This window comes from Mchenga conophoros, linkage group LG6, assembly GCF_057382185.1.
Source record: "Mchenga conophoros isolate Kocher_MC1m ecotype Shallow Benthic linkage group LG6, M_conophoros_male_GT1.1, whole genome shotgun sequence".
NCBI classification, from domain to species: Eukaryota; Metazoa; Chordata; class Actinopteri; order Cichliformes; family Cichlidae; genus Mchenga; species Mchenga conophoros.
Genome location: NC_140531.1, coordinates 10,934,783 through 10,948,671, shown reverse-complemented (window position 1 = coordinate 10,948,671; position 13,889 = coordinate 10,934,783).

Sequence of the window (13,889 nt, the reverse complement as noted above, 5' to 3'; positions counted from 1 at the left end):
TCCAGGGCATGAAGCAGGTATGGAGAGATCAAAACTCCAGACATCCAGAGGCCCTCAGAACACAAGAGACCAAGGAAGACCAACAGAGGGGCAGCCGCGCCACTGTCCCAGAAAGAGCTGAGGAGAGTCCCAGATGAGGGTTCACTCAGCAGCCGCGGAGCAGAAGCCAGAGGAAGTTGCAGTGACGCGCCCGTGAGCTCCGCCGGCAGCCAGCCGTGCCTGAGTGACCGAGCCCCAGGCCGAGAGGCCGGGGGCACCCCACCTCCGAAGTGGCCCGAGCGAGCCCCAGGCTCCAGGCCCCGATAAGCGGCCGCCAAGGAGTGAGCCGGTGTGTACCTGGACCCCCATCCCCGGACACAAAGAACCACCAACGCACCGATGTCTGAGGGAGTCCACCACTGGCAGGGGAAGTGGTGGTAGGGGGAGATAGGCCTCCAAACCTTGGAGGGCCTGAGATGTCCCCAGAGAGGTGGCGCCTGACACCCAACCTGACATATAGACACAGACATACAGGCACACACAGATACAAACATCCATTCCCACCCTCATGCTCTCATATGCACTCACTCCACACTCAACCAACGTGGAGACAGACATAAAGAGACGCTGTACACACGATCACACTCCCCAAGCGTACTCTACAAACTGGGTCTAGGTACCCTTGCCCCTGGAGGGGGGAACTGCACCCAGGGTGGATACATACTTTCATTTCGACTCTACAGTCTGAATGTTGCAGCAGAAATTAAGACTTATCAGACCAGGCTATGTTTCCATTCTTCTATTGAGTGGATTGTAATCTCAGTGTCCTGTGGTGACAGAAGGTGCTAACAGGGTGATCTGTCTTTCTTCTGACCTCTGGGATTAACAAGGTAATTTCACCCAGAGAACTGAAACTCACTTGATACGTTCTTCTTTTTGGACCATTTTCTGTAAACCCCAGAGACGGCTGTGTGGGAAAATCCCAGCAGATTAGCAGTTTCTGAATTACTCAGACCAGCACCAGGGACACCAACAATCATGTCACGTTCAATGTCAGTTAAATCACCTTTTTTCTCCATTCTGATTCTCAGTTTGAACGTCAGCACGCCACATCTACATTTCTAAATGCATTGAGTTGCTGCCATGTGACTGGCTGATACTACATATAGAGATTTGCTTTAAGGAGAAGTTGAACACATATATTTAAGTAAGTGGCCAATAAATGTAGTAAAACCTCTAATATTGTCTTTGTCTTCCAAAGAAATGCTGCTGGATGGAGATTTTGAGTATTTAGGCCAAGTATGAAAACGCCCTGTGACAGAATTAAATGACTCAGCAATTCCAGTGAACCCCCCTGACTTCAACATGAGCTAATAGCTCTCATTTTACATTGCACAGCTGAACAACCATGTCAAACTCTGACCAGCTGGCCAATTTTCACAAAAGCACAAGTAGAGCAGAGAAAACTAAGACCTGATATTTACATAGTTGTCTCGAATACATGGACATTCCAACAAAACACTCTTTGGAAGCTTTTATATGTGCCAACACGCAAACCACAAACCACTATTGCTGGCTGCAGTATCAAATGCCACTTAAAAATGGGGTCAAACCCAAAATAAATCTATACTAAATAGCGTAGGTATAACTAAAGGCTCGTGTGGGTGTGGGTGTGCAGTAATAACATTGTCCATAGCAACATGAAATCCACTTAATCTCAATCCAGTAGTTAACTTGCTGTCCTCGGGGCTGCTACATTAAAACATCTTCACTGCGCTCACTCAGCCGTGAATACTGGCTTTGCAGCAGTGTGAGAAGCGTCATCATGCACAATAGGATTTATTTACAAACCAATTTTTCACAGTTAAGGAAAGAACTGAGTAGATGCCATGGATGCAGGCTAAGATGCAGTGCATTTATCTTCATTTAAAAAAGAGCATCAAAGAAAACCATGAAGGAAACTGCTCGGCAAAGACAGCGAGACGGTGAGAAAGTTGTGTATGTCCTGCTCAACAATCAGTTTTCAGATACTTTGATCACTGTTTCTGTCATGGTACCCAAATTGTTTACACACTTGCCATGAACTGAGTGACACAATGTGAAGCTGGGGACTTAGCTTCACTTTCCTACCCATGGACAAGTGCACAGACTGGGAACCAAAACGCCAAACCTGTGATTGAACAACCAACATTGCTCCCAGAGCCACAGCTGCCAACCTTTTGTTGTGAAATTCTGGTAAATTAGAGTCTTAAAAGTAGAAATGTGAAAAATCGTAAACTTGATAGACTGACAGATGGCTACAGTGAGTCTTTACATGCAATGAAAATGATCATGAGTCTCGCCCAAGGAGATATTTGCAGATTAAAGCAGACTAGTTATGCTCATTTCAAACTCCAAATGTTTCATCTTTTTATTTTGGACACTACTTGAGCAGCTCAATAGTTTCCTCCCTTTTAAACCTGCTTTCTTCTGATTGGCTGCCCCTTGCAAACTGAAGGTTTAAACAACAAGTGGGTGGGGCTGCTCAGAATGACCATGTCTGCTCTCACTTATATCATACAGAGATTAAAAACCTGAAGCCTAGCGCTTGACCTTTTGTACAGTGGCCCTGAAAGGTCAAATGTCCCCGCCACCCCACTGTCAGTCACTCTTCCTGTTGAAAGGGAGTTTTTCTGTTCCATATACGCACACACACACACACACACACACACACACACACACACACACACACATATATATATATATATGTATATATATATATATATATATATATATATATATATATATGTATATATGTATATATATATATATATGTAAACAAAATGAAATTGAAAAAGTCTGCAAAAGCACACAAGACACTATCAATGACAGTGGTATTGGAAGGTGTTATGTCAATCAGAATAAGACCTTCTTGGTCACACAGTTTACTTTGGGTCCCGCCCACTTTTGGTCAGCAGCAGTTTTTTTGCCCACAGTGCTTGAAATTGTCAAATATCTTTCTATGGTCTCTGGTCACTCTAGTCTCTGCAAATCACTTCCAGTGTGTGTATCTACACAGCTTTAGTGATTAGTGTGCAGTTTGACCATGATGATCCATTGTAATGGACCACCGTAACAGGAAAATATGAAAGAAAAAAGAGTGGAAAAACAACAGGTCATATATGGTTTTCATCACTGAGCATCATGTTGTTATTCAATCATAGCTTCACATGAGTTCCTTCCACCTCTGTTCATGTTTGGGTTATTGCCAGAAATGATTCAGAATCTACTGCATCTGAAGTGTGTTTTACTTAGAAAGTGGAGAGCAAGGAGAAAGCCAGTGTCTGTGGATTTATGTGGATAACAGATTTCACAATTCACAATTACTGAGCTGTGATCCATTTACTAATAATGACATGCACTCTCTCTGAAAACAAACTGACCAATATTTCCATGGAAACTAGTGGATAAAGACAGCTGCATTTTTCACTTCTTCTGTATTGCCAAATTTAAAAACTGTCTCCAAAACTCAAAGCTCTAAAACCTTATCCATCAAATAATTTTCTGCCTTATCCATTAAAATGATAATAATAATAATAATCAAAGCATTGTTTAAGATCGGTCCCGCACACGAGCAGTTCTGTTAAATTAATGGAATACAACAAAGTAAATGGTAATACAGCTTTCTTGGAACTCATTTACTTCACTCTTGTGTCTCAATGAATACAAAATATTGAGCAATGAAAAAGCAAAAGAAATAAAGTGTTGAATAATTACTGTAATTTTAAACCAAACTTGTCATAAATCTTGGTTTTAATTATTGTTATGGGGTATAAGGCTGTTATTCAGTTGATCTCTCCATTGTTGCCCTTAGCTTCTTTCTCAATGGTTTGAACATCTTAAGGCTTTGTGTGTTTAGACAGGAAGAGAAGGGTAGTCTGGGAGGAGAACACTTGTGCGGAAATCAATCAGGAAACACGAAAGGGAGCAAAAACACAAAAATAAAAGACTGGTAGCTAAGGCAAAAATCTTTTTAATAGAGTTAAAATCCTGCCCTCTCTGGCTGCATGCACAATATTCCAGTTTTATTCTCTTCACCTTTTGTTGTTGAGATTCATATAATGTTGTCACGCTAATAAAAAAGCTAAAAGTAATGTAGCTAATGTAATAATAACTGGTCTGCTACCAATGCATCTTGTTTAACTAACATTATATGACATTAATTTCAGTCGGAAGATATCCTAGAGCTGCTACCCATGGTCAGAACAATCATACAAAAATCAGTTTATGAGGTGGTTCTAACATTACAAGTCACTAGCTTGATGGCTAGCAAGAATATAAAATATATGACGCCATTAACGAGGGACCAAATGAAATGAAATTGAATAAAATTACAGATTTCTGTAGATTTGTTAGAAATATTTAGGTTATTGTAAAAGTATAGGACAATAAGAGAAATAGAATTAAAGTCAAATGAAAAATAATGTGGCAGGATGAATAATCAAAAAGTCCAATCAGTCCAGTATAGTTACTTACAATGAAAGTAACTGTACTTACAAAGGAAGCGGAGGCTGATACTTAAGCTTTGCAGTGAACTGAGAAGATGAGAAACAGGTGTGCAGAAGACTCACTGCTGTGGTCCTCATTCAGGGTGAGCAAGAGGAGGTAAGAGAGACAGAGACGCAAAAGCTGCAATGGAGATGTCAAGACCAGGACAAGCCTAGCTTTAAAAAAATGACCAACTCAGTATTACGTTTGATGAGAAACTGTAATAATTTCTAAACTAGACACCTTAGACACCAAGCAAATTTCCAAGTTCATAGAATATGCTAACATTAAGTATCGACAAAAAGTGTTTAGGATATAACTACAGCCAACTAAGTACCAACATTAGCATATTGGCTGTCTCCATGTTTTGTTTTGTTTTTTAAGACAAAAGTTACCGTCTGTAGATTAAAGTGTGGAGTAGTGATTTATCAGCTAACGCAAGCTGGATTGATAAACCGCACAGGTGCAGTGCAGACACACACATATGAGCTAAATACAACCCGTTCTCACTCCCAAAGCGTAACATTTTACGCTAGGTGACAAATCGTCACCATATTACGTTTTCGGCTACCCACCACGTTCCTAAATGACGACCTCGGAAAAAAGAGGAAATATGAGAACCGTCTGGACTGAACCTACACATGTTCGCTCTTTTTCTTCAAATCGCTTAGAAACACGCTATTTAACATCATTAAAGTCCTGGATAAGGTCAGGAATAAGGTTATGGTCAGGGCTAGGGATAAGGTTAGGTTTAGGGCTGGAATACAGGGCTGGAACGTCTACTACCGCGGGAGCGTCATTGCACTGGATTCCAGCCATAACCCGCCGCGTACCATAAGAACGCCGAAGGTCTCCTTTCGCGTTCCTCAGGAACGCCGTGGGACGTGACAAAACGTCGACATGTTACGCCTCGGGAGTGAGAACGCTCTGGCTAAATAACGAACAAGTAAAATACTAGAATTTTACTTTTTAAACAACACTGTAATTATTTATGCTTCAAATAATAATAATTATAAATAATAATAATAAAATACTTTATTGCCATTGTCCAAGAATGTACAATGAAATTATACATTTTATTATATATACATTGAATGCTATAAGTTGAACATTTGAACACTGGAGTATGTAGGGTTTTTAACATGTGACCATAATAATTAGCAGGGCACATAATGCTGTAATTCCATCCAGTTGTAAAGTTGGTGTCTAACCAGTTATGTAATGGAAAAAAGACGTTGGTATTTCTGGGAACCATGTGGGGTCCCTGGCATGAATCATCCTAATCCTCCTAAAGCTATTATGACATGTTTTAGCCTTAACATTATGACTTTGAAGTAAGTTGCTGTGATGGGATGCAGTATGTTTGTATACATAAATGAGCTCACATGTGTGTCAGTTTCAAGCTGGGGTGCCCACAGTCTTTCGTGCTGTTGGCCGTCACTAATTTCATTTAGGATTTTTCTTTACTTTTTTTTTTTTTACAGAAAAATGTTGACAGTTTTACAGCTTCAGTGTTTTTAGCTTTCATGTGAAAAATAAAGTTTTATAAGAGGAGTCCTGTGAAAAACTACACCCCATGATTCAGCTGCTTGTAGACTCACCTGTACAAGTAACAATGTGAAGTAATTATTTCCTGTATGACTTTATCAGTTTTTCCACATCATTATGGATGAATTTTGGCCCATCTTCTTTCCACCGTTGCTTCAGTTCATTGTGGGCATCCATTAGCATTCTTCACAAAATTTTAATTGGGTTAAGTTCTGGACCTTTACAAGGTTTGTTGCAGCAATGTGATTGAACAAGTATGGCAGCTACAAAATAAGACAATATGAAGCCTTCCATTCAGTAAGGTCAGCTTGGCACAGAGGAGCAGCAGAGTCTCAAAAGTTTCCACTCTGAGTCTGGTGTACACTGAACCAACTGTATCAGCCTCAGACATGGTGCTACAAAACAGAGAAACAGGGCTGGAATGATAAGCACGATTATCATTGGAGTGGAGAGCCAGCCTCGAAACAAAGAATCTAACAGGGGGTTTGTGTTAGAACTGAGTTTTAGTGACTAAGACCAAACTCCAGACTGCAGCCCTGCTACGATTCTATCAAAAGAGTCATGCTCAGAGTGAATGCTGAGGCTTTTCACAGAGTCACGGTTTCCACCGCTGGGCCGAGTCGCTACATTTCTGCATGTCTCCACACCTGCTGGTAATTGAGCTGCCAGTACTTAGACCAGCACGCAACACTACTCTTTGCCAAGTCATCAGCTAATAGCAATTAGTGCTGACCGTCATAGTGTTTCACAGAAAGAGTTTTGTTTATAGTAATATTTATTCACCTTGTGTTTTCCTACCCTCAGCCATCCTGTCACTTCCCTCTGGCAATACACTCTTTTATCCAGACACTGGTTTGTACTCGGCAGCTCTTTGCATCACAGCACCTTTTGGATTCACTCACCTGCCTGTCCTCCTGTCACAGTACTCGACTGATCCCCTCTTCCTGTAGCCCACACTGCCTCACTCAGACCACTTATCCCTCTCTTGCCATTGCTCCACCTGCTAAAGTAAGATAAAATCTGTTTATGGTTCATACTCACCAGGACTTCACAGACCCAGCCACTAAACCTTGTCTTCTCTCTTTCTAGTGTTCAGAGCGTCCTGATCGTGTTTCCTGTTCCTATTCCCTTGTCACAGTCCCCAAGTGCCTTTTTGTAAATCTAGTATTTCACATAGTTTAGTATCACTTGTGTTTGCTAATGTTGTTAGAGTCTCATGTTATTTGTCATAGTTCACAGTTTACAGTCGAATCACCTTCGTTATTATCTTGGGCTTGTAAATAAAGTTCTGTAAATGACGCTCACAAGTGCCTCCGTGTGTGATCAGCAGAATCTCAAAAGTTTCCACTCTGAGTCTGGTGTACACTGAACCAACTGTATCAGCCTCAGACATGGTGCTACAAAACAGAGAAACAGGGCTGGAATGATAAGCACGATTATCACTGGAGTGGAGACCCAGCCTCGAAATAAAGAATCTAATCAGAGGGTTTGTGTTAGAACTGAGTTGATCAGCCAATGTTTCCAATTTATCATCAGTGACGAGGATTGTCAAGAGAAAACAGGAGAAAACGATCATGACAGCGTGGCTTAGGTGACAGCATGGCTTAGGAACAAGGTGGTGATGTTTGCCCACAATGCTCAGTTTCACATTTGATGAAAACCACAGCATATCAGCACAAACACCTCATACTAACTGTCAAACATGGTGGTGGAGGTGTGATGATTCAGGTTTGTTTTATAGTCACGGGACCTGAGGACCCTGCAGTCAGTGAGTCAACTGTGAACTCCTCTGTATACCACAGTATTCTAGAGCAAATGTGTGGCTGAAACTGAGTCATGAAACAGGGCAGTCTACAACAGAATGGCTGAAAAAGAAACGAATGAAGGTGTTTTAGTGACTAAGACCAAACTCCAGACTTCAGCATTGCTAGGATTCTATCAAAAGCTGTGATGGGACCTTAAGAGAGACCTTATGAAATATGTAGCACTGGAACAGAGAGGTGATGGGTTGCACGTTTTACCACAGAACAAGGCCTCAAACTCAAAAGTCAAACGTGGGCAGTTGTGAGTCACCTAGAAACATGCCTCCATACAAATGTGTTGCAAAGCCTAGGCACAAGATTTCCAAATATATCTAGATTTTATCAGTGTTGGTCATTTATAGAATATGATGACTTTAGTTTATATAGGTGTAATGTTTGTGAAAGGGAAATATTAGCTAATGGTAGCAAAGAAAAATAACATTTTCATGTCCAGATTCTTAATGATTGATGGTTTCAGAAGTAAACTTTCTAAGCTAGTATTATTCAGTAAACTTATGGAAATGATTAATGTAATGGTGACATAATACTATGCACTATGGAAAGGAGAGGAAGAATATGAATTATCAGAGGAACATAGGCTAAAGTTCAATAAATGAGCTGAGGGAACAGCTCAACTAAAGGGAGAGGGAAGACTGGGCACAGAAAGATATAAGATGATAAAGAAGTGAGGAAAACAGTTCAAAAAAAGATGGGAAATGAGGAATATAGTAGGAGGATAGACAGATAGAAAATGACCCCAAAGCTAAAGAATGAAATTCCATAAAGGCAAGCTCCAATCAAATAGACAGCATGACCGAGAGATGAAAAGACCTAAATGATGTGAGGGAGTGGGGGCGGACAGTGAGGAGGACAAGGGATGACAGAATGGAGGAAGAGGAGAAAATTGGATTGAAAGAGTGAGGGAGATATTAGGGTGGAAAGAAGAAGATATGGAGGAGGAGGTGAATGAGGGGGCGTTGCAAGCAGAAAAGTTTGGCAATATCTCTGATTAGTTTGATACAAGACATATTAAAGTTTTCCAATACAAAAGTGAACTTCAATGTAGAGCATGGGAAAAAAACAAGCCACTGCATGTGACTTGGAATTTAAAATCCTTCTCATCACATACACGGTCTTGAATAATCAGGCCCCATCTTATCTTAATGATGCCATAGTACCGTATCACCCTATTAGAGCACTTTGTTCTCAGACTGCAGGCTTACTTGTGGTTTGTAGCATATTAAAAAGAATGGGAGGTAGAGCCTTTTGGTTTCCAGACCCATCTTCTGTGGAAACAGCTTCCAGCTTTGATTTGGGAGACAGATAAAGTCTCAATTTTTAAGATTAGGCTTAAAGCTTTCCTTTTTGATAAACCATAGAGTTATAGGACCCTGAATTCTTCCCTAGTTACACTGCAGTAGGTCTAGGCTGCAGGTTGTTTCTTCTTCACTTACTTTTTTCACTCACTCATGTGTTTATACACCCCTCTGCATTTAATCAGTACTTATTATTAATCTCTGGTTCTGTTCCACAGTGGGTCTTTGCCATCTTCTTTCCCTCACCCCCAACTGGATGTGTCAGATGGCTGTCCCTCCCTGAGCCTGGTTCCGCTGCAGGTTTCTGGTAGAGGGAGTTTTTCCTTCCCACTGTCACCAAAGCATTTGCTGATAGGGGGTCATATGATTGTTTGGATTTTCTCTGTTACCTGTATTACTGTAGGGTCTTTACCTTACGATGTAAAGTGCCTTGAACTGTTGGATTAATATATATAAACAAAACTGAATTGAATTGAACTCATTCAAGGCAACACAATCACATTTAGTCCTTTTTCATTAATATCTACTCTGATTGGCTCAGCGTGACTCATTTTTGAGTTATGGTGAGTAATGTGCGTTGGGTTATTACCCAAAAGTCCCGTGATGTCATTTGTATGCAACACGAGGCGATGGTATAGCAGCTGCTCAGTCTGTGGCTTTTGTCAGACTCAGGGACCTTTCTCTGCTTGTCCATCACTACTATGTGCAGCTGGTCAGCCATCACCAGTTTGTCCATCTATATCAGTTGGTCCTTCACTCCCTGATACTTCTCTTGGCTGTCCATGTTTAGTTATTTATCTCTAGCTCTGGGGACCCTTATATTGTCATTAAAAATTGTGTCTTAATGGGCTACAGACAAGTTTGCTTCCCAGATATCATTAGATGATGAATAAATATGTTAACATATAGATCCACATTCATATTCAAAGTTAACATAGACTGTATATCGAACCTTTGTGTCAGTATAGGTTTTGGAGACAGTTACAAAACATTGTTCTCCATTGTTTGAGGTAAAAACCTGTCATATAGAGAGGAAACTGTAATCCCATAGACACGTATCCAGACTGACAGAAACGAGACATTTCTGCAGCGAGCAGATTGCGGTTTGATTTAATTGATTTGGATTTACAAATGATGACTAGAAACCATTTTAAAGCCTATCTTAAATAGATTTTAAATAGAACCTTAAATAAGCACTAAAACATACTGACATATTTCCCACAATGAATACACAAATCCATTTTTTTTTCCAACGCCCAAGAATTACACATGAAAGTTTGGCAGGTTTGACAAATCTTTTTTTTTTTTTTTCATATTTTTTCTGCATCGAAGCATCTGAACGGAACGGAAATCAAATTTGCGAGTGACACAGAAACTAAAGAAAAGCACAGAGAGAGAGAGAGTGAAGTGTAAAAATTTTGGCCCAGCTCTGCAACTGTAGCAATAAATCATCTCGGTGCTAAGTTCACTAACTGGAGCTCAGCTGTAGCAGTGAAACAGTATTTTAAAGGGACAGAGCAGGATGCAAAATTGAGCAAACTTTCAAAACTTTTAAGGTGACATAACTTTAACATCTGATAAATCTCCAAAAGCTGTGCACACACATTGCACGGGTAACGTTGCAGTTATTAACTTTGCACAAGAACACACAGCTGGCTGCTGCAGCAAAGAACATAACCTAATGTATTATGTATCATGGTGGTGTCTAGCTGTGTGCCTGAGGTAAAAAAAAATATTACTTTACCATTTCCATGTGATTGTATATTCAGTGAACTACGAGGACACTTCTTGGCAAATGCAGTGGTCTGATTGGTTCGATCTGTTTATTCACACACGAAATGGAAATTATTCATTGTCAGTATGGATGGCTGCATCAACAATAGGTGGGTCAAAATATTATGAACGTGCAAATTTTACTTTACACGTCTGCTGCTAAAAGAGTCTTACAGCCAACACTCATGCTGGATGTGGGAGGTAAACAGGAGAGATAAATAAAAATTAGTGGAACAACAGAATTACTTTTTGACAGAAACCATTGTGTCAAGGTTCAAGGTTCTTTATTTGTCACATGCATAGTTATACAAGTATAACACACAGTGAAATGTAGCCTGACACGCTCCTCGACATGTGCAAAAATGGGGGGGGGGGGGGGGGGGGTGTAGAGGAAATATATATATATATATATATATATATATATATATATATATATATATATATATATACATACACTGGGTGAATGTGCAGTAGTAGCAGCAAGCAGGTGAATTCTGTACATTAATATGAATAGACATCTGACTATTTTACAGGATAGACAATATAAACATATTTAAAATTAAAGGAATTGAAATGTACATTGTGCCTTGGTTTAGAGTGTCTGGAGTGTCTGGAGTGTCTGGAGTGTCATCTCTAATTACTCAGAACTTTAGGTTATATGGAGCTCCTAGAATTATTACTGTCAACTAACCAACATAAAGAGATACATCCACATAGAGAGACTGCAGAAACTGCAGTCCAGATTACATTCTCACTCACACACACACACACACACATAATGTTAAGTCCCCCTGTCTGCCCCACCATCTGTTTAATTTTCTTCCATGCTGAGTGTCCACAGATGGGACCCGAGGAATCATGCAGAGCTGGGAAATAACATAACTCGATGCAAGAAAGAAAATCGCTGGTAAAGCTATCGACAGATACAGACACAGACACAGACCAAAGGATAAAAATAAAATAGCAGAAAGAAAGGAAGTGTTATATTCATGCAGGTGACCAGAGGAAATGGATTGTGGATGATTTTGAGAAGTGGAGTCGAGTGGAAAAACACTTATCACCAGCCTGAAGTGGAATATAATACTTACACTGAATGTCTCCACAAAGATCACAGCTACACTAAGTACGATCTTGGAGGAGAGTGCAGCGGTTTGTGGGGGTGTGTTTCACCTTTTCAAATTAGTGTGAGCTTTGATTTACGCTGGTGTTGGCTGTAATTTATTTGGCGTCACTGAGCAAAATAACCTTTCAGTGTACTGTCTGCAGTCTGCGAGAGAAATAAGCCGCTCCTTTTCATTTTGACTTTGTTTTCTAGGCTTTAGAAAATGTATCCCACAATGAGAGATTTTAAACCAACTGCAGCTATAGGCATCTTTTTTTTTTGACCATGGAGGTCCGGTGGGAGAGAAAGAACTACGTGATCTCTGAAACTGATACTCACCATCTCTCCCCTGCAAAATCGAGATTTTTAGATATTTCGAAAAGACTCTTAGAAACAAATCATGTTCAGCCAACATATATTCACCTATTTGAAAATCTGGATTCATTAATACTCTTGTCTGGTTATAGATGGCATCACATCTGTTAAAAAAGACCTCAAGACACCCCAACCTCCAGGCTAACTATAACTATTTTCTCCAAGGTCACTGTTTGTCATAAGCTGAACAGCTAAACAGGCTTCATAGAAAGGCACATCTGCAGCCAAGTCATGGAGCACTCCTCTGTTAATAGTAATTATGTAAACCAGATAATGTAGCTGGAAGGCGATGAATGGATGGAAATCTGAGAAGATTAACTTTAACATTAAAGAGAAAGTGAAAATGAAAGACCGGTCGCAGCAGATGGCCGCCCCTCCCTGAGCCTGGTTCTGCCGGAGGTTTCTTCCTGTTAAAAGGGAGTTTTTCCTTCCCACTGTCGCCAAAGTGCTTGCTCATAGGGGGTCATATGATTGTTGGGTTTTTCTCTGTATCTATGAAGCGCCTTGAGGCGACTTTTGTTGTGATTTGGCGCTATATAAATAAAATTGAATTGAATTGAATTGAATTGAATTGACTTTGCCAAACATACTTGTTTTGTTAAGATTATGTACCAAAATACCTGCTCTGAAGATTGGAAGATGGTTGGTTATCTGGCCCCTCGTGCTGAAGGTCCCAAAAGACTGAGATTGTGTTTACTGCATGTGATACTGTGACATGGATCTAATCATTTTGTTTATTAAATAAACTTTATGTATACTGTATAATGATAAAACCAGTGACTGTATAAAAGACCCCAAGTCTGTTTTTTATCGACTATGACAGTTGTGCTAATCATGCAAACATTTTTTTCTTGGCTGGAAGCCCCCCAATTTATTTTTTCTGGGTTTGATTCTTTCTCTCAGAATTTTGTCCCAGGTTATCGTTGGACTGTTACAATGGCCAACTTTAAGCTTTCTCACAGGTCAACCGAGGACTCTCACCATGAAACCACAGTCCCAGTCTTATACTAGAGCATCTCAAATGATTTCAGTATAATGAGAATGCAATTTTTCTGGGTAATTCGTTTTGTTTTAATGGCTCATGAAAATCAGAAAAAAATTGAAACATTATTAGAATATTTCCTTTTGAGTTTGAGTACTAGTGCTAGTAGTACTATTCAAAGAGTGTAAATGCAGTCTTTTTGGTCCAGTGCAGTATATGTAACCATGGACAGTGGGAAGTTGTCCAAATTCAATTCAGTTCAGATCACAGTTCAAATTTAGGTTTATTTATATAGCGCATTGACTGTTATTGTGATTAGGAAATGATAATAACAGTACTGCAAGGTACAGACCCTAAAGTATTTTGCAGAAAAGAATCACACGATCCCCTTTCAGCAAGCAGTTGGCAACAGTGGGAAGGAAAAACTCCTTTTTAAGAGGAAGAAAACTCCTGCAGAGCCAGGCTCAGAGGGGAAGCTATGTGGT